General features: G+C 48.8%; 1 long non-coding RNA gene across 2 annotated transcripts; it reads right to left on the reverse strand.

The window, feature by feature from the left end:
* Window positions 1-3,242: 3,242 nt before the first annotated feature.
* Window positions 3,243-18,635, reverse strand: LOC116633937. Of its 2 annotated transcripts, XR_004299805.1 has the most exons (4): window positions 18,200-18,635; window positions 17,812-17,906; window positions 16,699-16,923; window positions 3,243-3,334 (listed from the first exon to the last, which is right to left on the reverse strand). It is a non-coding gene; the product is annotated as an uncharacterized LOC116633937 (long non-coding RNA). The 2 variants fall into 2 exon arrangements; XR_004299804.1 differs by having other exon boundaries at window positions 17,812-18,635.
* Window positions 18,636-26,072: the final 7,437 nt, after the last annotated feature.

The raw sequence follows: 26,072 nt of genomic DNA on the forward strand, positions 1-26,072 counted from the left end.
TTTACCCTCCTAGCCAGGCCACGTCGCCCTTTTCCTCTTTTCACTGTTGTTTCTCTCTCTGGAGAAGGTGATTTTCAGGCCAGCAGAGTGGGAACCAGCCGTGCGTGCTGGCTCCAGTCAGGGGTCCGGCCTCAAAGGCTGCGGACAGGAAAATGAGATTTGTGTCGTGCAAAGTATTGTTGACGCGAAATGGCCCCAGCAGGTCACTTCTGCAGCATGCTCCCAAGCGAGGCCGGGAAACAGGCCCTCTGGAATTGTTTAAGGCACAGAGAGACACAAACCAACTCCGAAGATGTTAGCACAGGATCAGCCAACTGGAGCTCTCGGGCAGCATATGGTTGGCAGACACATTCTGTTTGGCATGAAAAGGTTTTTAAGTCTTTGGATTTGTTTCCAATGTTTAAAAATTAGGCTATTTCACATGAATATTCAGATCTCCGATTCTCTTGAAAAGTTGGCATATTGTTTGCACCCCATCTACGTTCCTGCCTGGCACCATGTGCCTGGAGCAGAGTGGTCACCGTGCCGTGTGGTCAGGCACTGTAGTCCCCGTCACTCGCTAGTGTCCGGCCCGCTGCCTGCCTCCCTCCCTGCTGACTTGTCTGGCTCCTGTAGGATTTGAGTGCAACCACTGTTTTAGCATTTGCTTAGTCACTTACAGAAGTAATCTGCTTTAGTCACTCTCTGTATCAGCTGCACTTTTTAACTGCCGGGAGCATTTTTTTTTTCAGCATTTTAATGTCTGGGACATGGAGGCTACTCCCTGACCAAAACTCTTACACCTGCTGCTGTGTTCTTTAGTTTTGGCATTGAACCTGTGGCCATAGAACCACAGACCCAGCCATCTAAATAGACCTATCCCTCTAAACAGTGGAAGCAGTTCATCTACCTGTCTGATTTAGGAACTGAAGCTCAGAGAGGCCAAGTGACTTCTTCAAGGTCACCCAGCAACTTGAGACAGAGCTAAGACTAGAACCAGTTCTAGTGTGTTTCCTCGGATACTTCAGCCTCTTCTGGGGTGCTCATTCATGATCCTGCACATTCCAAAGCAGGACTATAATTCCCCAAGTCATTGTGCAATCTTAAGTTTGTACAGTGTAGGCCTGTTGGGCATGGCTATCTGCTCTCTAAGATGGCCTCTGGTGATAAGATTCAGTGTTCAAACTTAGTTTCTGATTTCCATCTGTTGACTTCTGGGAGCTTTGAACTGGGAATGAAGCCAACTGGGTTCAAGGTTCGGCTCTCCTTCTTAGTAGCTGTGTGATCCTGGGCAAGTGTCCTTGCCTCTCTGAGTCGGAATTTCCCGATTGTAGGATCGGAATGCCTGCCTCACAGGGTGTTGTGATGATCACAGGACATAACAAACATGTACAAAGTAAGATAAATGCGAGTTACTCTTCCAGGGCCTTGAACTTAGCTATCAGAGAAGCTCAGATTCCCGCCTTTTTACAAGTGAGGCAACAGAGGCTCAAGGAACAGTCAACTAGCCCGCTCCTGGCAGAGTTCAAATTAGCAAGCAGGTCTCACGTCTCCCCCACCACGACCACAGCTGGACTCGAGGACCCAAGTTACAGCCATGTGGGCCCCAGCACGTGGGCAACAGAGGAGGATCCGCTGGCCAGGGGGTGAAAAGGGAAATGCCCTAAGCTCCCCTCCCAGTAGAGCCCCCACCTCAGAAACAGAATCACTCCCTGGCTCTTATTCTGAAAGCAGAGCCCCCCCTTGCCCCCCCAGCTCTGATTCCCAGTCCACGAGCATAGGCTTGGGGAGCATTATACCGTACAAATGAACACTGTTTTTGCAAATTTGTGGAACCTGCCAGCCCTCTCAGTTTAACTAGATCTCTGCAGTGACATCCAGACATGTTCTGCATTAAATTAGAGCTGGTAATTTCAGAGGGAAACAGCTCTGAAATGGCATGAAAGACGAAAATCTGTTCCTTGAGAAATGGCCCCATATGGGCTGCATTGCTACAGTTCGGGTAAAAGGCTTTTCCTCCCTTTGTTACTCATCAAGCCGCCAATGTTCATGTCAGATTTGCAACAGAACCGTATACTAATGGAACCCAAATTAGCTCTAAAATTAGCTCTTAATAAGAAACTGGAGGCTAGCTCAAGGCAAGCAGATTTCTCTGACTGTGAGAGACGGAAAGCGTTTTAGCAAAGCAGCCACATATTGATATTCTGGAGCCTCGAAAAAGATCACTCTTTGCTCTGAGTGAATTGCCCAGGAGGAATTGCGTGTAGCCTGCTGTCTGCCCATGTGTCCGGCACTAGCAGCTCAACCTGTAGTTTTAAGAAAATCTCCCCCCAAACAAAGAAGCTGTTGAGAGTCTGGAGCCTGGCTGAGGGGAGGGAGGGGCCGAAGAGATCAGACTTGGGTTGGGGACTGGGTCCTGGGAGTGGCAGTAGTCCGGATTCTAGAGCATGTTCCATTATCACTGTCCAGCTAACACCTTTAGAGACCTAGAGACTATAGAGAAACCACTGATGGGAAATATTTATATGGGTAAAGAACATCTAGCAGCTGAAATGGGTGACTGTGAGTTATATTCCACCATCCTGGAAAATCAGGGACTGAAAATTTTCTAAAGCACGTCCTATTAATAGTAACACTTTGGAGATATTAATAGAGTGGTAGACTTCACTAATAGGTCCCGGACTGTCAAGTGTTTGCTGCCCCTGGCTCCTCAATGACCTCAGGTTGGAATTTAATGGTTAATGGGTCTGCATTTTGAACGCCACTGCAAGTCTGAAGACCAGGGTGGCGGGGGGTGGGGGAGGGGGTTGCAGGGAAGGCTGTAGGATGCAGGATGGGTGGTCAGAACCTCTGAAACCTACCCAACGAAAAGACAGAAGAACTAAGAAACCGAAGTAAGGATGTAGTTGGGGAGTAGCAGGAAGATGGCGTAGGTGCAGGGTGGTTTGAATTAGACACCGTCCCATTGGGAAAAATGTATCCAATTCTCATAGGTGAGGAGTCTACATTCCCATCTGCTCTGGGAAGCAATGGACTCCTGTTTGGCCAAGGAGTGCCTCTGAACCTGACATTTGGGGCATGTAAGTCCCATTCCACTTCACACCCAGAACCCGCATTGAGCACTGTCAGTTGAGTATTGGGTTGGTTTGGCTAAGTCTTCCTCTCAACCTCATGGAGCTCAGTCTATTGGGATAATAAGATGGGCACATAGATAACCAGAATATAAGCCACAGTGGGTGAGAGCTCTAAGGAAGGGCCCGAGAAAGCACGTTGGGGCTACAGATAAAGGAGTGATTCGTTCCGCATTGTGCATACCTGGGGAGTCTGCATAGAAGAGGTCGTGTCTGGAGAGGGCCTGGAAGGATGCGTAGAAATTAGTTACAGGACTTTTAGACCACCAGAGGCCAAAACGCTAAGCCTATCTGTGAAGAAAAAGGATGGCGTCATAGAAAAAGCTCTGGCTTATGTTCTAATCCCAGCTCAGCATAAGAAATTGCTATGTATCTTCAACGAATTCATTTAATTTCCCTGGAAATTAAATAAGAGAGTATATATGAATGTGCTTTGTAAAAGATAAAATACTACACCAATGCTAGTTATTAGTAATGATACACATACTACCTCACCGGATTGTTATGAGACTTCTTTGAAAGTGCTGTTCAAAAGAAAGTTATTACTATAAAAAATTCTGGAATATTCTGGCCCCACAAAGAACTGTAGATGTAATAAGGGTTTATCGAATTATCAACAATTGAAAGAAAAACTGAAGCCCAGAACACACTGTATTAGGTTACATAGAATTACAACTGGCAGAAACATATTTCTTATTAAATAAAAAAAAGAGCCTTTTAAGTGAAACAAATATCAAGTTTTCTAATGATGCTTATAAATCAATTTTTAAGATGGAGAACTTGCTACCATAATTGTTCATTTTTCCTGGCAGGACAAATCTCCTGAACTCACAACCTTTTGTGTCAGGACGAATAGATCCATCCTTTCTGATTATCACTACAGTCGAAGATCTCCGGTGCAAATGTACCGACACTGGCGAGGAGGGGCTTGCATTTTGTCCTTTTCCAAATCTGCCAAGAGCTTCACGAGGTGGTTTCTAATACACCTTACTCATCAATAAAACCATCTCCCTTTGAATATATCCTTCAAACTCAGGGAAAAGAGAGATTGCCAATTCAAAACAACAGACCACAAAAATGACAGTACCTCTAAACGGGAAGTGTATGAGTTCTGCAGGGCTGCTGTAATAAAGAACCACAGACTGGGTGGCTTAAACAACAGGAATTAATTTTCTCACAGTCCTGGAGGCTAGAAGTCCACGACTGAGGTGTCAGCAGGGTTGATTAGTACCAAGGCCTCTGTCCTTGGCTTGTGGATGGCCACCCTCTCCCTGTGTCTTTCCTCTGTACCTCTCTGTGTCTAAATTTCCTCTTCTTATGAGGACACCGGTCATATCGGATCAGGGCCCATTCATATGATCTCATTTTACTTTAATTACCTCTTTATTTTTTTTAAAATTTCTTAAAAGATTTTATTTATTTGTCATTGGAGGGGGGAGAGAGAGAGAGCGCACACAAGCAGGAGGGAGGGACAGGCAGAGGGAGAAGCAGGCTCCCGGCTGAGCAGGGAGCCCGGTGCGGGGCTCGATCCCAGGATCCTGGGATCATGACCTGAATCGAAGGCAGACGCTTTACCGACTGAGCCACCCAGGTGCCCCTTTAATTACTTCTTTAAAGGTCTTATCTCCAAATACAGTCGCATTCTGAGGTACTAGGAGTTAGGACTTCAACATATAAATTTGCAGGGGTGGGGGCGGAGAGACATAATTCAGCTCATGAGAGGAAGGTACCCAGTACCTCATGTAACCTTTGAAAAAATAAAAAGCCCATAGAAAACCTCCACGACACCAGTGGAAGACAAAGATACACCATTCTCCTGCACAAATTACACACATTTGTAGTATGTGTTTTGCCCACTCGTGCAAGGGCATGAATGGCACAATGCTATACCTTTCAGTGAAAGCAGCCCCATGGGAATGGGTTGTGCGGGACGAGGTGGGGCTTGTCTGTCAGTGTTAAGGTCAGCCGTGCGGCCATCTGAACGGCAGCTGCTGGAGCGGTGGGGAGGAATGATGTGGGGGGAGGGGGGGAAGCTGTGCAGCTTCTCCAGGAACCAGGTTGGTTCTTTTTCCCCTGACGATTTTTTTTTCCTACAGGAATTGCTCCTGGCCAGTTAGGAAATCTGGGAGAGATCCTGAGTCCCTGGAGATCTGATCCCCTTCCCCCACCCCAAGCCTAATAGACCACATCTGATGGAGAAGACAGAGATGGAAAACACTGTCTCATTAGCAACAGCCTCTGCCCTTGCAGATTTCCAAAGAAATCTGCAAAGAAAAACAAGTGTGTTCAAACACCATGCTACCCCACCCTGCAGATGGGGGGCCTGGGCCCTACAGTCTGGAAGCTTCCTGATTTTCCTGTGGGAACAGTGGGTGTGATGTGAGGCGTGCTCCAGAATGCCTGTAATTTTCCACCTGTGGACCTCCCTGACAGATACAAGCCTAAACAGGAGGGACAAAGGGAACCAGGGAAGCACAGCTTCCAATCGAATGAAACGGATCACCTAGAAACGCTCAGAACTAAAGCGGGCATAACAATGCCCGGGTTATTGAAGCCCCCCCCCCCCCCGGGTGCCAGGAATATAGAGACAGGCTACAGTAGAATCCTCTCGCTCTGACGTAGAGGTCCCTACCTTCATTTTACAGATGAGGAAGCCCAAGTTCAGCAAGGCGAAACAGGTCACCTCCCCAAGACCAACAACTCTGACGGTGCTGGGGTTTGAACCAGAGCTGGCACAACTGTCCACAGCATGACACTGCCTTCCCCCTGTGGCCAGGCCACTGGCAGCAGAACGCCAGCATCTCGTGCAGGCCACGGTCCCTGGAGTCAGCACCAACCTGTTCTCTCTTCTGCCTCTGCCAAGTGCAGCCTCATGCGGCCGCTCAGTGCCCCGCTGAGGATAGCACATCCCAGGCCCTTGACAGAGGGGAATTGAACTCAAGTATCATTAGGTCATGATATAAGCCACACTAGGTTACTGGGGTGAATGCCAGCGTCCTAATCTGGATGAAGGTATGGGGAGGCCCGGGGGAGCCCTCACTAGGTTAGTGGAGTGCTGGCCTCTCTGCCCAAGAGGAGCACCCAGCTTTAGCCCTGCAGGGCGAGGGACAAAGGAAGCGAACAAATTTCCAGACCATGAAGGAATGGCCCTCTATGATCTATGGTGCCCCCTTCCCCACCCCCCCCACTCCAACCCTTTACAAGGAGGTGCTTGATCAAGGGTCTTTATAATAATCTCTAGTTTGAATCAGCAACTTAATCGAGAAGACAAAGTGTCGAACAGGTCTGCCTAACATTGTCACTGTTTTCTTTTGGACAAACCATTCCCTCATCACATGCTTTGCTTCTCTAGCTGCCAAACTGAGCCAATAATGCTGACCACCTATTTCCCTTAGGGGAGAGAAGAAAATGTTTACATCTAGCAGAGCTTGGGGCTCCTGGAGAAAAGTATTAGATAAACACTGTGCCATTCAAATGGAATCTGGGTTTGTTTTCACTTTCACTGCCAAACTGAAAGTATGCAGCATTTCAAAAGTGTCCTCTAGAGCTTTAAAAGCCTTTTTCATTTCCTGAGTGTTTGGGGAAAGAAGGTCCTAATGTGTTTTAGAAAACTGTGTATTTTCTCTTTTGGAATTGGAATCTCTGAATAGATAAGGGAAAATCAGATTAAGAAATCAATCTAGTTGTTAATTTCTACTCACACACACAGACCCTCCTTCCTGGCAGGTGTCAGTTAAAGGTTTATAGAAACACTGTCAATCTGGGGGAAATCCTGATTCATCCTCTCATCCTCATGGAAAGCAGGTATTCGCTTTTCCTTTTTCTTAATCAGAATTAGTTTCTTAGCCAAAGCCCTTTCTAAACAGCTATTGATTTCCCCCTCGCTGGAATGGGCCATTAGTAATGCTGGGGCCTCAGGAGTCCCTTTAATGCTCTGTCTTTGTTGGGGGCAGGGTTGTATTTGCAGAGGCCATCTGGGGGCCTCCCAGGCATAGGCCACCAGTCCAGCTTCACCCCAAGCTGGGTCAGAGTGTGGGGAAGTGAGCTTGCTGGCTGCCCTCCCTGCCCCTAGTGCCTCCCCCCACAGCCAGGTCCAGTCTGTGCCCAGCTCCAGCTCTCAGCAGCTCGCCCCTGCGGGCAGGCACCTGCTAAAGAGAGAACTGGTCACCCAGGCAGGAACTGCTCAGAATAAGGTGTAGGACTGTCCCTGAACCAGATACCTCTTGGGCATCCCCTGAAACTCTCTGTCCTCTCCAAAAGCCATGTGTTTCAACCCCAGTCTTCACTGCAGTGACCAGTTCTGTGTGGGCCCCAACAACCTTCACCTGGGCCTGACCCCACAGTGCCTCACCTCAAGGCCACGCCGTTTGCCCCTAGTTACCGGGCTTCCCTGTTGATCCCGACACATAAAATGCCTGGCGGCCTACCTGATGTTCATGCTCGTGCAATGTAGAGGAGTGGAGGAATGCATGCCCTGTGGGTCAAATGTCTCCGTTAAGAGATAAGAGCCAGCGGATCCTTTCTTCTCTCTTCCTCCTCTAGACTGAGAAGGAACATTGCATATGGTCATCCTATGACCTCTCAGAAGATGGTGTCATGAAATGAGCAGTTGTAGTTTATACCAAGCTGTGGCCAGCTCGGAATATGCCTTTCTATTGGTTCTCCCTCAGCCCCACACCCCTTTTCCCTTACTTCTGCTCCTTGGGATCACGCCCCCTAATGAAGCCGATATCCTTATGCAGTTACCCCAGGCTCTGCTTTCTGAGGAAGCTAAGGTGGACAGTCCTTCATAAGGATGTGAACATTTTAAAAGGGACATCTTGACGGAGGAGGTGTCAAGACTCAAAAAAAGGCATCCTAATGATAGAATCTCTCACAGTGGGCTGAAGGAGGGAAAGGTCAATCCAGAATTCAGAAGTGGGGGGCGGGGTGGGGGGCTGGAAGGGAATCAGTCTCTCTTTTGCTGCCTTGTCACCTCAACGCCAACTGGCCTCCTCCTCCCTCTGCCCTTGCCTCGACCCAGGCTTCTCTCTGCCTAGCTGTGCTGTGACATGCTTTTTTTCCACTTGTACGTTCTGCTTCCCAAGGTGGTTCATCCCAGAGAAACACCTGTTCCCTCTGAAGGAGGTTGCCTGAGTTATAAATGAGCCTCCAACAGAGAAAGATGTGGTCAAGAGAGGGGAAAGAGAAAAACAGGTAAACAAGTGGGTCAGAATGTTTCTCTGAGCATCCCAGGATGAAGCAAACTTTGCTTTCCCTTGAGTCCTTGGTTTAAACCCTGAAACCAACCTTAGAATGGTCTGAAATCATCCTGACCACCACTTTCTTCATGTGCTCTGGGCTTCTCCACGTCTGCTCCTTGCCTCACCCTCTTTCCTCTGTTCACGCGTGCCCTCTTTCTTCCCTATTTTTACATGTCTAAATCCCATGTGTTCTTCAGGACTCAGAACAAAACGCTAGTTCCTTCAGGGAGCCTTCCTGGATTCCCCAGCTGGGCATGATTTCTCAGTCCTCAATATTTTCCCTTCTTAATTTTCTTACCTCTAACTATAAACATCCTATTTGTGGGACTCTGGCTGATTCTCCTGTGAGTCAGAAAAGGGCCCTGCACGTGGTGGTTGGTCAAGAAATAATGAGGAGGGGCACCTGTGTGGCTCAGTTCCATTAAGCATCTGCCTTCAGCTCAGGTCATGATCCCACGGTCCTGAGATCGAGTCCCGCATCAGGCTCCCTGCTTAGCGGTGGTGTGTGTGTGTGGCGGGGTGTTGCTTCTCCCTCTCCCTCTGCCTGCTACTCCCCTGCTTGTGCTCTCTCTCTCTCTCTCTGTCAAATAAATAAATAATATCTTAAAGAAAGAAAGAAAGAAAAGAATAGAAAGGAAGAAAGAGGAAGGGCAGGAAGGAAGGGAAGGAAGGAGACTCTGGGCCCAGACAAGTGTCTTCTGCGTCTGGGATCTGGCGGGGTCAGTGGCCAGTTTTCTTTGTTTTCTCCTTTGTGTGCACTTCTGATGTTGCCAATGACAAGCCACAGCAGAGAATCTCAAATTTACTGTTCTCAGGTGAGGCGTTTGCCTGAGGTAATGCTCTCTCTCTGCTTCCCCTCACCTCATAGAAAAACTTGTGTCCAAAGCCCATTACCGCCCCCAGTGCATGGACCTTGCAGGGAAGAGTTGCATAAGGACATGACAGACGTGGGTCCCAAGCATCCAGTCAGTGGGAAAAGCGGCTTCATGGGATGGGAAGCCCCCCAACCTTGCTTTCTCCTTGATCCTCCTCCCCAGCTAACAGCCTCCTAATCCCTTACCTGGTTTCTCCTTTGAGTCTGCTCTCCTGTTCTCCCTTTCACACTCTCTGAGGTTTGAGTCCCTGGTGACTGGGTCTACAGCCTTGCATATTTAGACAACGCCCTTTTGCACATAGGGAGCCCTCACACAGATGGACTGAGTTACTAAAAACAGACCATTTCCTTAATCCAAATTGCTTAAAGGTAAGGAGCCCCGACCCTGAAGGCAGGGCTCCCTCTTGGAGGCGAAGCATATTAGTGATCCAAGTGGCTTCTAGGCCTGCTGAATCTCCTGTTTGACGCCCTGGGATCCTGTATACTTGCCAGATGAGAGACAGAACACTCAGTTATATTTCGATTTCAGATAAACAATGAAAATATTTTAGTATAAGTATATCCCATGCAATATTTGGAACATACTTATACCAACAATTATCTGCTGTTTATCTAAAATTCCAATTTAACTGGAGGCCACATATTTTTATTTGCTCAATCTGGCAACACTTCCTTAGCAGGTCCTGGAACCTTCTCCTGCAGTCATTCTCTGGCACCCAGTTACAGCTTCCCCTCTGGGCCCCTGGGGCCAGGGGGAGGTAGTATCAACTGCAGGAAACTTCAGGAGTTTTGGAATTGTCCATTTCTGCCCTCCTAAACTACTTTGCAACCAGAAAAGTAGGATCTCTTTTGATTTTCTTTTAGGATTACTTCTAAGATAGGTTAAACATATATGCGTTGTCCTATTGTATATGCTCTATGTCACAGAAGTCATTAAACTTGGAGAGGAGCTGACAGTTTAACAGAGTGTGGCCATGTGCATTCCCTCTTCACTCTCGGGATGACTCCTAGAAGCAGAGGAGGGCAAGGTGGATCTGTTCATAGTTGGGGAAACGCAGGCGCAGGGAGCTCAGGGACTCGCTGACAGGCTCAGGAATAGTGCCGGGGGCGGGGGGGCGGGGGGGCAGGACCAGCCCCGGGTCTTAGGCTCCTGGTGTGCAGTGTCCCTCCTTCCTGTGCAGCCCGCCTCCTCAGGCCACCCGGCTCTCGGTTCATTAGGCAGCAAAGAAGTCTCTGGAGGAGCTGAAAGGGAGAGGAAGCACCCCGGAGGGACTGGTGTGGGGAGCGCACACCAGAATGGTGTGTTTTAATTGATCTTCGGTTGTGCCAACAACCGCCAACTCCCAGGGCAAGCAGCTGCTGCTTCTGAGTCAGCACCCTTCCGTGAGGCTTGGCCTGCCCAGAGTGCAGGCATTTCTGGCTCCCCCCCCGCCCCCCGCCGCCCAAGCTCTTTGTGCAGGAAGTGCGTCTGTGCAAAGCAAAAGGTTTCTTCTGCTTTCTTAATTAGACAAGCAGCTTGGAGCCTGGCGTCCTGGGAATACTGTCCAGGGTCACCTGCAGCTTCGCCCCCACCCCACCACCCGGTTTATCCTAGAAGCCCTGAGAGACCTAACTCTGCTGATGAAGCTAGACACAGCTCTAAAGATGCTGCAGGAGGCTTTTGAAGTACAAAATACTTTGTGAAGGGGTTTGAAAACTTCTGGGCTTCTTAGCAAGTTTCCTAGCACGCGCGTGCTTTGCACAGCTCCAGGGTGCCTATGCCCTGCTGTAACGGGGGATGGAGAGAAGCTTCCAGTAGGAAGACGTCCCTCCTGTCTTCCTGGAGACCTTGGGATTTCGGAAGATGTCTTGTCTGGTGAGACAGGAAGAAAGACCCTGGCTGAGGGGCCCTCCGGCCACTGAACTCACAGAGCCGAAGACTTAACTTGCATCTCCACAAAGATGTTTAACAAGCATCTTAAAGCTAACAGAACACTTGATTCCTTCCCTCTCACCTCCAACACGTGCCTTCCCTAACCTTCTCCATTTTAATAAATGGCCTCACCACCCACCCCCAAAAGAAATGGTTTTGCCTTAAGCCAAAAATCTAGATTCATCCTCTATTCCTCTCTTTCTCACAACTCCACAGCCAATCCATCGGCAAGATCCTTTGGTTCTACCACCATGTGATATGTTGATCTGCCCATTTCCTTCATCTCCATTGCCAACATTCTCTTCCAAGCCACAACAATCCATTCAAACAACCCAGTTAAGTCTGTCTATAGCCCCTCTGGCTCCATGACAATCCTTTTTCCCATCCCAAGGCCCTCTATGATCTGGTTCCACCCACCTCCCCTTCAGTGGACTTCTCTTCCTTCAATTAAGAACAAAAATATCTTGTGTCCCTGTTTAATCCCCTCAGTACCTGAATCTGCCATGTTCACATTTATCCATCCGTGTTTATGGTCATGCCTCCTTCATTAGAACGTGAGTTCTGTGAGGGCAGGCTGTTTGTCTTTTTCTCCACCAGATCCCCAGTCTGCCCATGTTTTAGTTTCCTAGAGCTACCATAACAAAGTACCACAAAATAAGTGGCTTGAAACAACAGAAACTTATTCTCTCACAGTTCTGGAGGCTGGACATACAAAACCAAGGTCTTATAGGGTCGTGTTCCCTCCAAAGCCCCTAGGAGAGGATCCTTCCTTGTCTCTTCCAGTAGCCCTGGGTCTTCCTTGGCTATAGGCCCAACCCTCCAAGTTCTCCCTCCACTCTCACACAGTACTCTTCCCTCTGGGTCTGGGTCTGACTCTGGGTCTCCTCTTCTTAGAAGGACACCAGTCATATTGGAGTAGGGCAAGTATGACCTCATCTTGACCTGATTATATTTGCAAAGACTCTATTTCCAAATAAGGTCACATTCACAGATACCAGGGGCTAAGACTTCAGCATATCTTTTTTTTTTGGAGGGGGCCCACAATTCAACCCATAACAGCCTGGCATAGTAGATGTTCAAAAAACATTTTGCAAATGAATGGGTATTTTCAACTGGACTCAGTAGAATATAGTGAGCTGATTTCCAGAGCAGCCAACACAAGGGCCTGGGGCTGCCCCTGCAAGCGAAAGGAAGTGTGCAAATCTATCATGCCAAAGCAACACACTAGAAAGAGAACATTGACATAAACCCATTGTTGGGTATTACGCCACTTTTGAAAATCTTAGAAATCGAAGGAAAAAAAAAAAAAGAAAATTTTAGAAATCAAATTTAAATTTTTTCTCACTGATTTCATCAAGTGAGCCATCAAGGCAGCCTGCAGTTTATAAAGGCCTCTCCCTATAACCTGTCTTTAGCTTCTCACAGGAGTGTGCACACATCATTGCGGAAGGGGCAGAAGCTACGAGGGAGGACGTGGTTTGCCTGGGGATGGCAGGGCCAGGATGGGGGCCCAGGCTGGTCAGACTCCTTGACCAGTGTCCCCGAAGGCAGCCAGTGTTGGTTTCATGGGCCCTGGTCAAGGTCAGTCAGACAGTGTTTGTGCAGAGCTGTGTGATAAAGTCTGAAGAATGAGGAAGAAGACAAGATGGGAGGAACGTTGTTTAGCTTTAATAGAATCTAACTAGCCAGGACTTGGATATTCAGAAATGAGACCGATTCTGCCCATCGATTCCATTTTAAAAAACAGCAACAACAACTCTATTTTAGAGTAACATCTTTTGAGATCACAGCTTCATAGTATTTTAGAGCTGGAAGACACTGTTAGGTTGTGGGAAGAGGCCCTTGTCCTCAAGCAGGATGATAGCTCAGGAGTGGGATTAAGTCCCAAATGGCTCTAGGACAAGCAGAACATCCTAAGATTGTCACCAAAGTTCCATGGGGTTCAGAAGTGAGACTGAGTCTCTCGCTTTTATCCTTAAGGAAACTTCATAGGGGAGGGGAAGTCCCTTTGACATCGGTCTGGAGGGAACAAAGTGCAAGTTTCACAGTGGAAATGCATTCTGAAAAGAAGGAAGAGCTTGAGCAAAGGAGACTAGAAAGGACTGGATGTGTTAGTAATGTGGGGAACAGTGGGGGACATGACGAAAAAGCAAGTTGAGACAAGCAGCTCATTTTTCATGGGGAGGCTTCAGTGAGGTTCCAGCCCTCGCCAGGCCCCGATTCCCCAAGGGACCTTTCCCTGGGTCTCTGGGCCTGTTTTCTTATCTATAAATAAGAGGGTTTTCTAAAGATATTAAGTGAGGCCTCACGTTCTATAAAGATGCTGCATTGCTAGGCTTCCACGTTGAGCTGCATGGTAAGATTTTATTTTAAGAATGGTTTTTGGGCCTTAAAAATGTTTAAAAGTCACTGCTCTCCATTATCAAGTTCCCTCCAACTGTACAATTCTATTTCTTTCTGCTGCAGGATTGAGCATCCCTCTGGTTTGTTATTCAAATGAAGCATGACTCATTTAGGATTTACCAGGTCCCTCCGAATTGTCTATGGCTGTATTAAGTCATTTGACCTGTTTCCAGTGGAAAATCCATTTTTATTTATATCCTTAGGAGAAAGAGCCTGGTGTGGCTAAAAGAGTCCTGAGAAGCAAGTCAGCAGATCTGGTTCTGTGCTAGAATAACAAATATCATTCATAAATAAGTACAAATAAAACAATGAAATTTTGTTGAATAAATGCTAACTGGGGACACCATCTTGAGCAAGTGCCCTTGCCTCTCTAACCTTGGCTTTTACCATCTCTAAAATCAAGACAACACCTGCCGGGTCTGCCTCAGGCCCTTTTGTGAGGCTCAAATGAGAGAATACACCTGAAAGCTCTTTACAAACTATAAGGCACTCCACATGTATAATGTACCAGGTGGTGCTGGGTGGGGGGGCAGAGGTCGGGGCTTGAGAGAGCCATTCTCCTGGGTGACTGTGGAGGGGTGGTCTGATGCTGAGACCTCAGGAAGTGGCTGATATTCTGTCAAGCATTTCTCAACTTGATCATATTAAAAAAAAAAAAAGCAAAAACTAAAAAAGAGAAGAAGAAATGCATGTGCTTCCCGCTTTAGATGTTTCACCTCACTCCACGTCCCAGCTAGCCTTCCAAGCCACAAGGTAACCAACACTAAGACTTGTCCTAAAAACCAGGGGAGGCCCACTACAAGGAGACATAACCAAGACAAACCCGCAGGGAAGACAGAAGCAGAAAGTCTTGTCTGGCTTCCAAATATACTTATTAAGTCTTTGCAATACTTGCGAGCTCAAGACGGGGCTTTAAAAATCATTGTTGAGTTCCTAATTAAAGCCATATCATTGGGTTAATGAATGAATGGGCATGATTTCTCCTGCAGCTTAAGGAAGCACTGATTCTTCCATTGAACTTATTCACTGACAATTTGTCTATTTACCAAAATTTAACCAATGACATCTGTCCTTCTTGAGCCCAAGCCACCATCCCCACAGTCTCTTTGACCTGGCATTGTTGGAGCTATTTCTCAAATATGCCGGATTGAGACACCCGGAGATCACAGTCCCAGCTGGGCTGTCAAACAAGAATGCCAGAAGGGAGGCCTTTGCCCAAACACATTCTATGGCTCCCCATCTTGTGGAACCCACATGCCTTAGCCTGAAGGTCTCTCCAGTCTGGCCCCACCCTGGAGGACGTTGGTTCTACCGGCAGAAGCCCTCAGCTGGGGAGAGGAGACAGACCTCAATTCTTAGGTGTCTCTGCTCGTGAGAGCAAATGATCATGTTCCCTTTGCTCTCTACGCCTCAGGGTCCCTGCTGGTCTGCTAAGGAAGTTGAACTGGTCCAGCTGTAAAGCTCCATTCATTTCTGGGGACTAACCCTGGGGTAAGAGGAAAGTTGAGAGGACTGAGCAGTTCTGCTTTGAGCAGGTTCACACATTCTGAGTAACATTTCTTTGGGTGAAGGATTCTACTGCCAAAAAAAAATGCTTGAAAACCACTGGCCTTCACCCGATTCCAAAGCTGCCTGGACACCCTCCCTGCCCCTGGGCCCACGAGAAGCTCTTCTATATTCTTGCTACAGTGACCTTACCCAAGACGCTCATCCCAACGTGCCATGCTTGGGCTCATCTGCAGAAGACAACACCCCTAACACGGTCCTGAGGTTGAGCGCTGCCTAGAAGAGGGTCACTCCCAACTCTGGGCCCTCCCCACCCCAAAGTGGGGGCAGTGCAAGGGGCAGAGGTGAGGTAGCTTCCAGGGCTGGCGGCAAGTGGGGCAAGTCTGATCCAGACTGGCTCAGCTCCCTCCCTTAGTATCTTCCCACTCCCTGCTCCCACTCCCCTTGCCCAGCCTGGGGTGAAGCTGTTGCTGCCCTATTAATAGGATCTGCTGCTCTACTCCATTTCCTCAGGGACTTGCTCTGTTGTTCCGGCTGCCTCTCTTCCTCTCTGTTCTGAGCCTACCTCTTCGTCCTCTGAAGAGCCCAACCCTGCCTCTAATTCGTCTCTGCCCCCTGACAGTGGGTGAGCTTCAGCAGGTCCCTTCTGCTCTCTGGACTTCTGTTTCTGATGTCCTGCCTCATTGGATTTTCCAGAATTCTGGAATTCCAGAATTCCATCCCTTTGCACGGATGCCTTGTTAGGCTCCATCCTGCCTGTGCCCCGGAGGTACTCTGGGACCCTCATTCTTGGCTCTCAGGCTCCAGCCCTGGGTCCTACATTGCCAGACACCAGCCTAATTTGATGCCTCAGGCCTCCTCCTAGCAAGGGAGTTGGTAGAAAGCAGGCTTGGTCTTCTGACGTTCGCATCATAGACTGGGGGCCTCCGCCTGGGCCCTGCTGTGGAATAGCAGATGCCTTGGGGTCTGGTATCAGTGACTCTTGTGGGTGATAGAGAGCCAGCCTTACCTGCTGAGGGCACTGATTAGAGTGGGCAGTGCTGAGAGGGGGATGAGCAGCTCTCCTAGTGGCCAGCATGCCTCAAGAGAGAGGCCTACAGGGAGGCCTAGGTACCTGTGTGACCTTGGGCAAGTCCTCTTTCCCTCCACCCATCTTCCCTTACTTTCTCCTTGTCACAAACATTTATTGAGCATTTTCTGATGACCAAACGCTCTGCTAGGCTTTGAGGCTTCAAAAACATAGTCCTGACCCTAGAGAACCTCATAATCTAATTGTGGAAGCAGAAACGTGAACCAATAACTGTGCTTGTGACTCAGTTTCCTCATCTGCAAATGAAGGAGTTCTGGCCCCGATACTCTGTGATCCTCTCAATTCAAACACTGCTCTGGGGGATGCCTGGGTGGCTCAGCTGGCTGGGCATCCAACTCTAGATTTCGGCTCAGGTCATGATCTCAGGGGCTTGGGATTGAGCCCAGCATTGGGCTCTGTGCTGGACTCTGCTTAAGATTCTCTCTCTCCCTCTCTCTCTCTGCCCCTCTCCCGCCATGCTCACATGCATGCACTCTCTCTCTCAAAATAATAACAATAATAATAATAAAATAAACCACTACTCTATGGTGCTCTTATCACAGTAGACTGTCTGTACTCACCAGGTTGGAGAAGTGGTAGATGTCTTCCCAATCCAACAGAGGGTCTTCAGCTTGGGGTGAGAACCACTGGAATAACCATCTCCTTCGGGAAACCAATGTCTTCTTACCAGTTCTATACTAATGCATCAGTCTCGGTCACTTGTCTTTTCTTTTTTCTTACACTTGTGTCTTCTTGCTATCTTCTAGAATTTGGTTTTCAAGGTCCTTGCCTTACATTTGCATCATCTGCAGAGGAAGGGCCAGATATTGCATTAACCAGTCCCAGCTCCCATGAGCCAATTCCCTGGCCGAGGAGGGACAGACCTTTCAGGTACCCAGAAACGCAGGGGCTGACAGCGCACTTTGCACTGCATTGTTCCACTGGAGGATCAGGCCAGAGATGGGGACGTGACCAGGCAAACTTAAGGGGTAGTTGTGGAGTTACTGCGAGTCCTGTGATGAAAAATGGATTTACAGACTTCCACCTCTAAATGTGCACTGTGGCTGCTGCCCGTTCAGTCCAAGCGGGAGCCATTCTAGCTGCTTCCCTGGGAGCTTCCGAAGATGAGAGGGCACATGGAAGCTAGAGGGAAAGAACAGTCTATCCCGCACACCAGCTGAGTGTCAGCCCTGGACACAAGGAGTTAAGGAAACCTCCACAAGAAGCTTTCGGGGTGTCACTGCTGCCCCTGACAGGCGGATATCAAAGCATCCAGCTGGACCAACAGAATATCTCAGACTGTATTTGTCTGGCTTTACCTTTAACTTTGGAAGTAACACTCATCCTCAACGGTGCTATTATTTTTGAAGGACAGCTTTGGAATAGGCCTAGGATGGTATCTTGCAGGTTCTTCCTGAAATTTCTGGATGAACCCCGAGGCGAATGATGAAGGCTGCACTGACTGAGACACCCTGAGCAGCTGCATGGGTCACCACTGCTGTGAGCGTGACTCACGGGGGAAGCCCAGGCCTGCCCGGAGGCGGGAAGGCTCGCATTTAGGGACTAAGGGGCCCTGTGCCGTGACAGACAGAAGCAGGTGGGGTGAGGACCACAGGGGCGATATGCCATTCTGGGGCGGACCTGGACAGTGCCAAAGGCAGACAAAACTGCCAGGAGGAGAGCTGTTCTCTCACCTGGCGGGCTAGCAAATTCTTTTCTTTCGCCGTTTTCTTAAAAAGAACCCTCTTCTGAATTGTCTGTGGTTTTAGTTCAGCTCTAGCCAAGCTTTCTTTGAAAAATAGGACACATTACATAGTTATTGAATTATCAAGCTTTGTCAACATCAACATCATCATTATCAAAATATGATCCAGGTGTTCAGCTGAGCAGATCCTTGCACAAAGTGATTTACATGAATAAACACCCTTCCTTCTCATCTTTGGGAATTTAGCTAAGAAGCAAAAAAACAAAAATTGGTGTGGATGGAAATGTAAAAAGGCAGACATGCACCATGTGCATAAAATCTGAGAATAGAACATCATGAAGGACTAAAAGGGGAGGGTGCTTGACCCTCAGTCTTACCAGTGTCCAGCTGAAGCACGCTGACGGCTGTCCGATTGGGCTGGGAGGGAGAGAAGAGTTGATTTGAAGGGTCATTTCAAACCTTTGAGTCAATGACCAGACTCAGAGCCCTTGAGGACAGAGATCATGTCCTGTTTATGTTTGAGTCCTCATTATCAGATATAGAGCTCAGCACTTCGCTGTAGTTTGATTATAAGAGCTATTATTTTATTGTTGTTATAATCTCTGTTATGAATATCCCAGTATCACCTACTAACTATCCCAGAAGCTGAGGCTGTCATAATGAGGGTCGATGCTCACAGACAGCTTCAACCTGTTCAATTTTGTGGGAAGTACCCCGTATCACTGTTCTGGAAGCTCTTTTCCCCAGAATTCTGTAAGCTGGACCCACTAGTTATGAACCCCATTTATGAAGAGATAACAGTTGCCAATACAATGAAATAGATGTCATGGGAAAATGAAATTTAGTGTTCTGGTCAAATAATTAAACATATATGCAGGGCAGAATGGGTTTTATATCCCTCTAACCCTTACTCTATTCAGGCTGCTCTATCAAAGTACCACAGCCCGGTGGCTTACAAACAGCAGAAATTTATTGCTCACATTCCAGAGGCTGAAAGTCCCAGATCATGGTGCTAGCATGGTCTGGCGATCCACACATGGTGGAAGGGGCAAGGGAGCTCAGGTGGGATCTCTCTTCTAAGAGCACTAATCCCATACATGAAGACCCTACCCTCAGGGATCGAATCACCTGTCGAAGCTCCACCTACTAATACATACCCTTTGGGGGTTAGGATTTCAACATATGAATCTGGGGGGGCCACAAATGTTCAGATGATAACAAACCCTCACCTCACTCTCCTGCCTTTTCCTGGGGCCTGACAAACCAAAGCTAGGCCAACTCAAGGGGGAGAAAGAGCAGAGATCCATAAGCACATCAATACACAGGATATACCAAGGAGGCCAGCTTGGCCAAGAGCAAGCTCAGCTCACCTTACAGAACCCATGGCCTGTTTCTCCAGCCCAGGCAGAGCAGAACCCAAGGTGACCAAATGCTGCCCTATCTTAGAGGCTGAGGATGGAGGTGGGACCTGGGAGTGGGAGCAGTGGGGTAAGACAGTCAGAAGGAGCAGGATTTGGGGAAGGGGTGCTGAAGGCCAAGTGGGAGGAACCCCCAGTCTACCTTGGTCTAGCTCCAAAGACCAAGGGCCGAGGAGGGCCCAGGGACTATCCCCAGGAGTAAAAGAGCCACTTCTGAGCCCCAACCTCACAGCTTCTGACTGGTTTAGAAGAGACAACTCACACTTGAAGGGCTGTTTTGGACATTCTTTGGATCCATGCTACATGGATAGGCTAAGAGTAAAACTCTAAAACTGAAAACTGCTCTTCCCTTCCACTCTTCAGGGAAAAGCTCCAGTTTTGTTTTGTTTTGTTTTGTTTTTTAAGATTTTATTTATTTATTTGAGAGAGAGAGAGAGTAAGCAGAGGGAGAGGGAGAGAGAATCAAGCAGACTCTGTGCTGAGCGCAGAGCCTGATGCAGGGCTTGATCCCACAACCCTGAGATCATGACCTGAACCGAAATCAAGAGTCAGACACTTAACCGACTGAGCCACCCAGGGGCCCCTCTAGGTTTGTTTTATATGCATTTTCCCTTAGTTCTCATACAATAAAAGGAATCATATTGTCATCAGTTTTCTAAAGGCAGTACCCAACTTCCTCTAATTTTCCTATGTCTGATGGGGGCCAGCCAGTCTCAGGGACCTCACCACACAAGCAGGTAGAACTCTCCAAATGGACATTTATGAAGCCCTGGGTGCTGGCTGGGCAGGGCAGCTCACAGAAATGCAAAGCATCCCAGGCATCAGGCCGGAATTTACTCCCACCCTCTCCTCTGCCCACAGAACAGCACCTCCAGGTCTCAGCCTCCTCTACTTGGAGCTGAAGGCACCCTGAGACCTCTCATGGAGATTTACCCTGTTGGCCCAAGTGGAAAGAGGGGGAAGAGGCCCAGGTCCGAGGGAATGCCTACTGAGTCATCATGCAGAAGGAAAGAGCAGAATTTGAACAGCTGCCTCTGCTGGAAAGGTCCAGAGAAAAGGCGTTTCCAGACCCGTGAGTTAGGTGGACAAGCAAGCAAGAGGAGGGCCCACGCAGTGGGGATAAGATTCCTGGAAAGTGGGCTGACTCGAGGGCTGGCTGGAGGGGCCGGGCCGGGGGTGCTCTCCCTTTAGTATAGCCTGACACCCTCAGCGGAGGCAGGATAAGAAGGAGGAATGAGAATGGGGATGAAGGATTAAAATAGGTTTCGGTGGGGGCGGGGGGGGGGGTGCGTTCTAGCCTGAGGAGAGGAAACACATGAGAAAAAACACATATACCCTGAGGGACAGCCTAGCATATTCCAAGAAGAGGAGGCTTGGGGGCGAGGAAGCTTAGGACAAGCAGTTCTTTTGCAAACCTGGAACGGAGCGGGGAAAGGGCACCTACAGGGTATCCACTTGGCCAGCGAATGGCACGCCACCAAGTGTGGTCACAGCCAACACGCCCCAAAATAGGACCACAGGCTGGACAGCAGTGTCGCTGTCGCGCCCCACCTATTTTACGGATGAGAACACTGAGATCCGTGCCCGCTCTCGCCTGCGGGGCTGCACCTCAGAGCAAGGGCAGGAGCCGACGGCTTGCCCACGAGGCCACTGAGGGCTTCACGGTGAGCGTTTTTACTTCAATGCCACACATTTGTTGTAATACGCCTTTAAAAATATAACTAAAACCATCAAACATGTGGTTTCAGGGATACTGTTGCTTAAGAGGATGCGATGTTTCAAAAGTGAGTTTATTTAAAGTTCATTTAAACGAAGTATCAAATAAATAATACTACACATGGCACTGGGTTTTGCTTTCTGTAAAAAAAAAAAAAAAAAAGCAAAGGTGGGAAACCAAGTACTGATGATGAGGAGGATGAGGATGACCAGGAGAGCTACTCATTTTATAACGCTCACTATGTTCATACATGAAGTCATTTATTCTCGAGACGGCTCCCTGGGGCTGGCACAGTTATTCTGGTTTTCCACGGGGGACTGGGAGAGACCCTGAAAGGCCCCCTGGGGTCAGGATCGGACTGCCTCTGGGTTCTGAGACCGCAGAACTGAGCTCAGCACGGAGGGACTGGCTGGGGCCTCTGTGGGGGGGGGGGGGGGTGGGGATCGCCGGGGGGGGGGGGGGGGGGGGTCACATGTCCGCCCCGCTTCTGATGCAGAACTTTAGGAGACTGAATTTCACAGCAGCCTGCCCTCCTGATGCAAATGAGGACAAACCAGTGACAACACACAGCGAGCCGAGCCGATTTCATTAGCAGCTCCAGGGCGGCCTGTTTTTTGCATCGAGCAGTGATTACGTTGCAGTTGACATGAGGGCCTCAGGCAAAATCCCTGCTAACTCAATTTCAGGTTGGCCTTCCTGCCTGCCTGCTAAACTCTTCCAGATGATTCTGGCGCTGGATTTGCGAGGCTTTACCAGACAGGTTGTCTCTGCGTTAGATGAGAGGAGGGACATCTGGAAAATGGCTGGAGAGAGGAAAGGAGAGCTCTGAGTTCAAAGGCTCACCTTGGCGGGGACCGGGACGGGGAGAGAAAATCAGAGGCTAATAGGTCCTAGGATCCCTTGGCTGAGAGCATCAAAGACAGTTGTGCTTCTTACTTTTAACACGGTTCGTTAAAAATCTTCCAGGACATCCTCCAGGTCAGCCTGTTTAAGAGCAAGAGCGTTGGAATCTCAGATTCAGCTCTCATTAGCCAGATGGCCTTGTCTCTGGCCATTTAACCTCTCTGGGCCTTAGTTTCTGCATCTGCAGGGTGGGAATAAAAAAAAATGGGGAAGATTCAGTGCGATCATGTTAGCACAGTATAGGAGGGGTGTTAAGTGCTCAGTCAGGGTACTTGTTACTGTTACAATCCTCCAGAATGGGGTGAAGGTTTACACCTCTCTGAGGAGACTTAGCTCACATTTTAAGTCTGGGCTGAGCTACCCACAGCCAAGTAAAATTTTAGAAATCCTTGTTTTGATGTAGTTCATGTCCCAAGATAATAATAATTTAAAAAGAGGCACGTGGGTAAGTACAGATTTAGTAGAACATTTTAGCCAAAGTTAAGAAATCAAAGTGGCTGGGAAAGGGGTCCAAAGCTGAATTCATGATCTCTCACTCAAAACCTACTGTTCCTTCAGTGTTCCCTACCTCAGGAAATACACCTCTCACTGCTGGGGCTTTGGCGTGGAGCGACTCCACTGTCAGGGCAGAACCATGGTTTGAGGCTGGCTGAACTGGTTATGTCAGCCTGAACTGAACGTGCGTCCCAGAATTCGGGCTTCTACCTCCGGGGCAGAGCCGGCCCCACGAAGCTCACTGCAGGGCTCAGAGAACACACTGAATCACACCTGTCTGTGGCAGGTAGAAGTGACCAGAAAACCCAGAAGGCTCCGAGTCACACTAGCCCAGTCCCTCCTCCCTAATACAGAAGGAGGAGCCATCAAGACGAAGCCCAGGAGCGTTACTCTAATAGAAGTCCCTCCACATGGAAACATGAGTAGAGAACAAGTGTTCCCCTAACACCATCCACCTGGCTGCATTAGTCACAAGCCTTGAATCTGTTCACCTTGTTCCATTCCATAGCCACCATTCAGTAGGCCAGGACATGATTATTTCTCACCTGGATCCTCACAAGCCCCCTTATCCACCTTTGCCCTCTCCAATCTGTTCTCCACTCTGCTGGCCCCAACTCCTCCTTACATTTTTTTTTAAAACCATTCCTTATTGCTCTTTGTAAAAACTAAAATCCATGATGTGAGTCCAATGTTCTGCTGGTCTGGCCCATGCCTACCTCTCCAGTCTCGGGGGGCATGACTCGCCCCCTTGCAGTAGAAGCTCCAACCACCCTGCTTCCTTTAACTTCTGGGAGGAGATAAGTTTCATTCTGCCTCAGAATCCTTGCCCATGCTGTTCCCTCTACATAGAATACCCTTCGTTCCTCCCTTCCCCCTTCCTTTCCCTTCCTCTGGCTAGCTCTTGCTCATCCTTTACATCTTAACTCAAATGTCACCTTTCCATGGAAGCATCCCAGACCAGAGCAGGTCCCCTACTAACATATTCAAGGTTTTGGTGAGCTTTCCCTTCCTAGCATTTATCCCAGTCGGTAATAAGATATTGTATGATTCTTTGATTAATGCCTGTGTCCTGCACTATAAGCTCCACGAAGACAGGGTTGTCCTATTCCTCAGCACCCAGCACGGTCATTGGCACATATAGTTACCTGGTAAACATCACTGATTGGCTGGATGAGGGAGAAGAGTGATTGGAGAAAAAGGTACGATCCTAGCAGATGGTTTTGGAGATCAGATGCCCTTCCTCTGGGACAGTGGGGCAGACCAAGGAGACATGGGATAGGGTGTTTGTGCATGAGTGTTTGGGCAGGCGGACAAGGGTTGATCTGGAATGAGAGGCCAGAAGCTAGCAGCTCCAATAGTTGAGTGTGGAAAACATGACAATAGCATCATAATGAATAAATAGGGTAGAGCGAAGGAGATGATTCCTGGTAGGACCCTTCTCAGATGGGATGCACATGGGATTCTGAAACTTCACTAGAAGAATAGGAAATGCAATTATTGGCACCAGCCACAGCAAAAATCACCAACGTTTCTTTGGGTGTAGAGTCTTTCCGGCTGCTCCGTCTACAGGTGAGTAGAGAATTTGTCATTTTGTGGGGTGCACAGCATCTAAATCCCCTCTTTGGTTTTGGGGAATCCCCATAGGATGAGTCTTTATGGGAGGCAGCCAGATTTGTTTCTACCTGTTTTCCAAGTCTGGCTCTCTAGCCTTGCTGGTGAGTCTCAATGCTTCCCACTATCCTTAAATAAATTCCCTCTCAGCTTAAGTCAGCTGGGATTGGTTTCTGTTGTTTTCAGCCAAGAACCATAACTGGTATAGCCTGGGGCCAGCAGGGCAATAACATCTAGCCTCTCCATGAAACCATGCATGCAGATGCCAAGCATGCAGACACTCCAGCAGTGGGCGGGCTGGAAGTGAGAGGCTCCTCAGGAACAGGGAGGGAAGGTGGCCATTTTGGGCCAGACAGAGCCCTTGGATGGAATCAGAATTCCCGTAAATCTGTGGGTAAAGGCCACATCACAGAACTCATCCTGTTGTTGGGATATGCCCATGGGGTAGGTCATCTAATACATCCCAGGCTGGTGGCCTGGGAAACACCTGATAGGTGCAGGTCCAGAGAACCCACAGCTGGCTCATGGCCTCATGGGAATGCAAAGTCCTGCCTCTCCTGGGCCTTCTCGTATTTGTTGTATTTTTCCTGAAGAGGCTGTACTCTGGTAATCTGTTCAAGATACTTTCCACTTCTAGGACACTGAGTCCACTATAAAGAATAAAACATGGAAGGAAATAAGCAGAGGGTCAAAGTGCACTTACCACACTTCCTGATGCCTCAAATAATAGGATGTCAGAGACCTCCTATAATACGGACCATCTAGTCTTGTGGTCTCAGACGTCACTGGGCCTCACAATCACCCAGGGAACTAGTTAACACTGTGGATTCCCACAGATTTCTCTATTCCTACAGCTAATACACTAGGTCTAGGGTAAACCCCCAAGATCTGGGTTTTGGACAAACTTTCCCAGGTGATCCTAATATGAATTGTTTGAGAATAGTGATTCCAGTCTTTCATCCCATCTTACAGGGGAAAAAACTGAGACTGAAAAAGAAAAACCCTCCTGACCAAGGCCCCCAGAGAGTCAGCTGTTGAGCCAGACCCCACACCCAGGCCTCCTGACTCCCACTCCCCTAGGCTGGTGGGGACTAGGACAGGGCATGGAAAGTGCCTATTTCCAAAGCCAGTTACAAGATTTTTGACCCCTAACAAGGCCCTCCCTTTTCTGACTGTAAGAAGTGCAGCTTGTCGTGGGCAAGTGCTGGAAATAAAGATCGATCTGCTCTAGTCTCTGCCAGAGAGGCTACGGTGGTCTTAGCCGAGTAGGAAGCCCCACAGGCAAACCCAGGAATTGCCACAGCAAGGCCGTCAGCCTGACACAGCAGCAGCCCAGGTTCTAGTTCTGGGTCTTCCAATGCTATGCGTGAGCTTAGGTAAGTCACTCCCCTCCTGAGTCTCTGTTTTGTCCAGTTCATGAAATGGGGATAAATGTGCTCTCTGCTGTCCACCCTGCCTGCCTCCCTGGCCTCTGGTGTGAATGCGCTTTGTAAGCTCCCATGTGCTGCCCAAGCAGGAGGGATTACAGACTCTGGAGATGTGACTAGAATCCTGATTTCCACTCAGGGTCCCTTGAGGACGTGCTGGGCTCATCTTAGAAACAGCAGAGGAAGCTAAGAAGCTGCCAGCAATGCTCAAGGGAAGATTCTCAGAGCCTTGTGGGCTGGCTGGCAAGGAGGTCCCTTCTGCTCACACAGCACTCCTGTGTCGGGGAACCTGCCATGGATGAGGACCCCTCTCACTGCCAGGTGCATGTGTGGGGGTGGGGATCACCAGATCAGGGTCTTCCTATCTCTGGTCTGGTTCTGCCGGAAACCTTGTCCATCGCTCAAAGTGTCCTGGCTCAGGAGCCCTAGGAAGTGTTCGGAGGACCCCGGGGGACCAAGAGAAGTCACACCCCACCCTTTCAGGCCACAGCCTGTTAGAGCAGGTTCAAGAGGGTGGATTCGCTCAGACCATATCTTTCCATCTTGCCGCATCACACTTCTCAGAGCCATTTCCCCAGCCGGCAGGAGTCCTGGCTCACCTGAAGTTATCAGAACGCCAGCATTCTGACACCATTCTGCTCAAAATTTGCTTTTTCACCTTGCTCAATCCCCTCCTCTT

Source organism: Phoca vitulina, unplaced genomic scaffold (genome assembly GCF_004348235.1).
Source record: "Phoca vitulina isolate PV1807 unplaced genomic scaffold, GSC_HSeal_1.0 scaffold8, whole genome shotgun sequence".
NCBI lineage: Eukaryota > Metazoa > Chordata > Mammalia > Carnivora > Phocidae > Phoca > Phoca vitulina.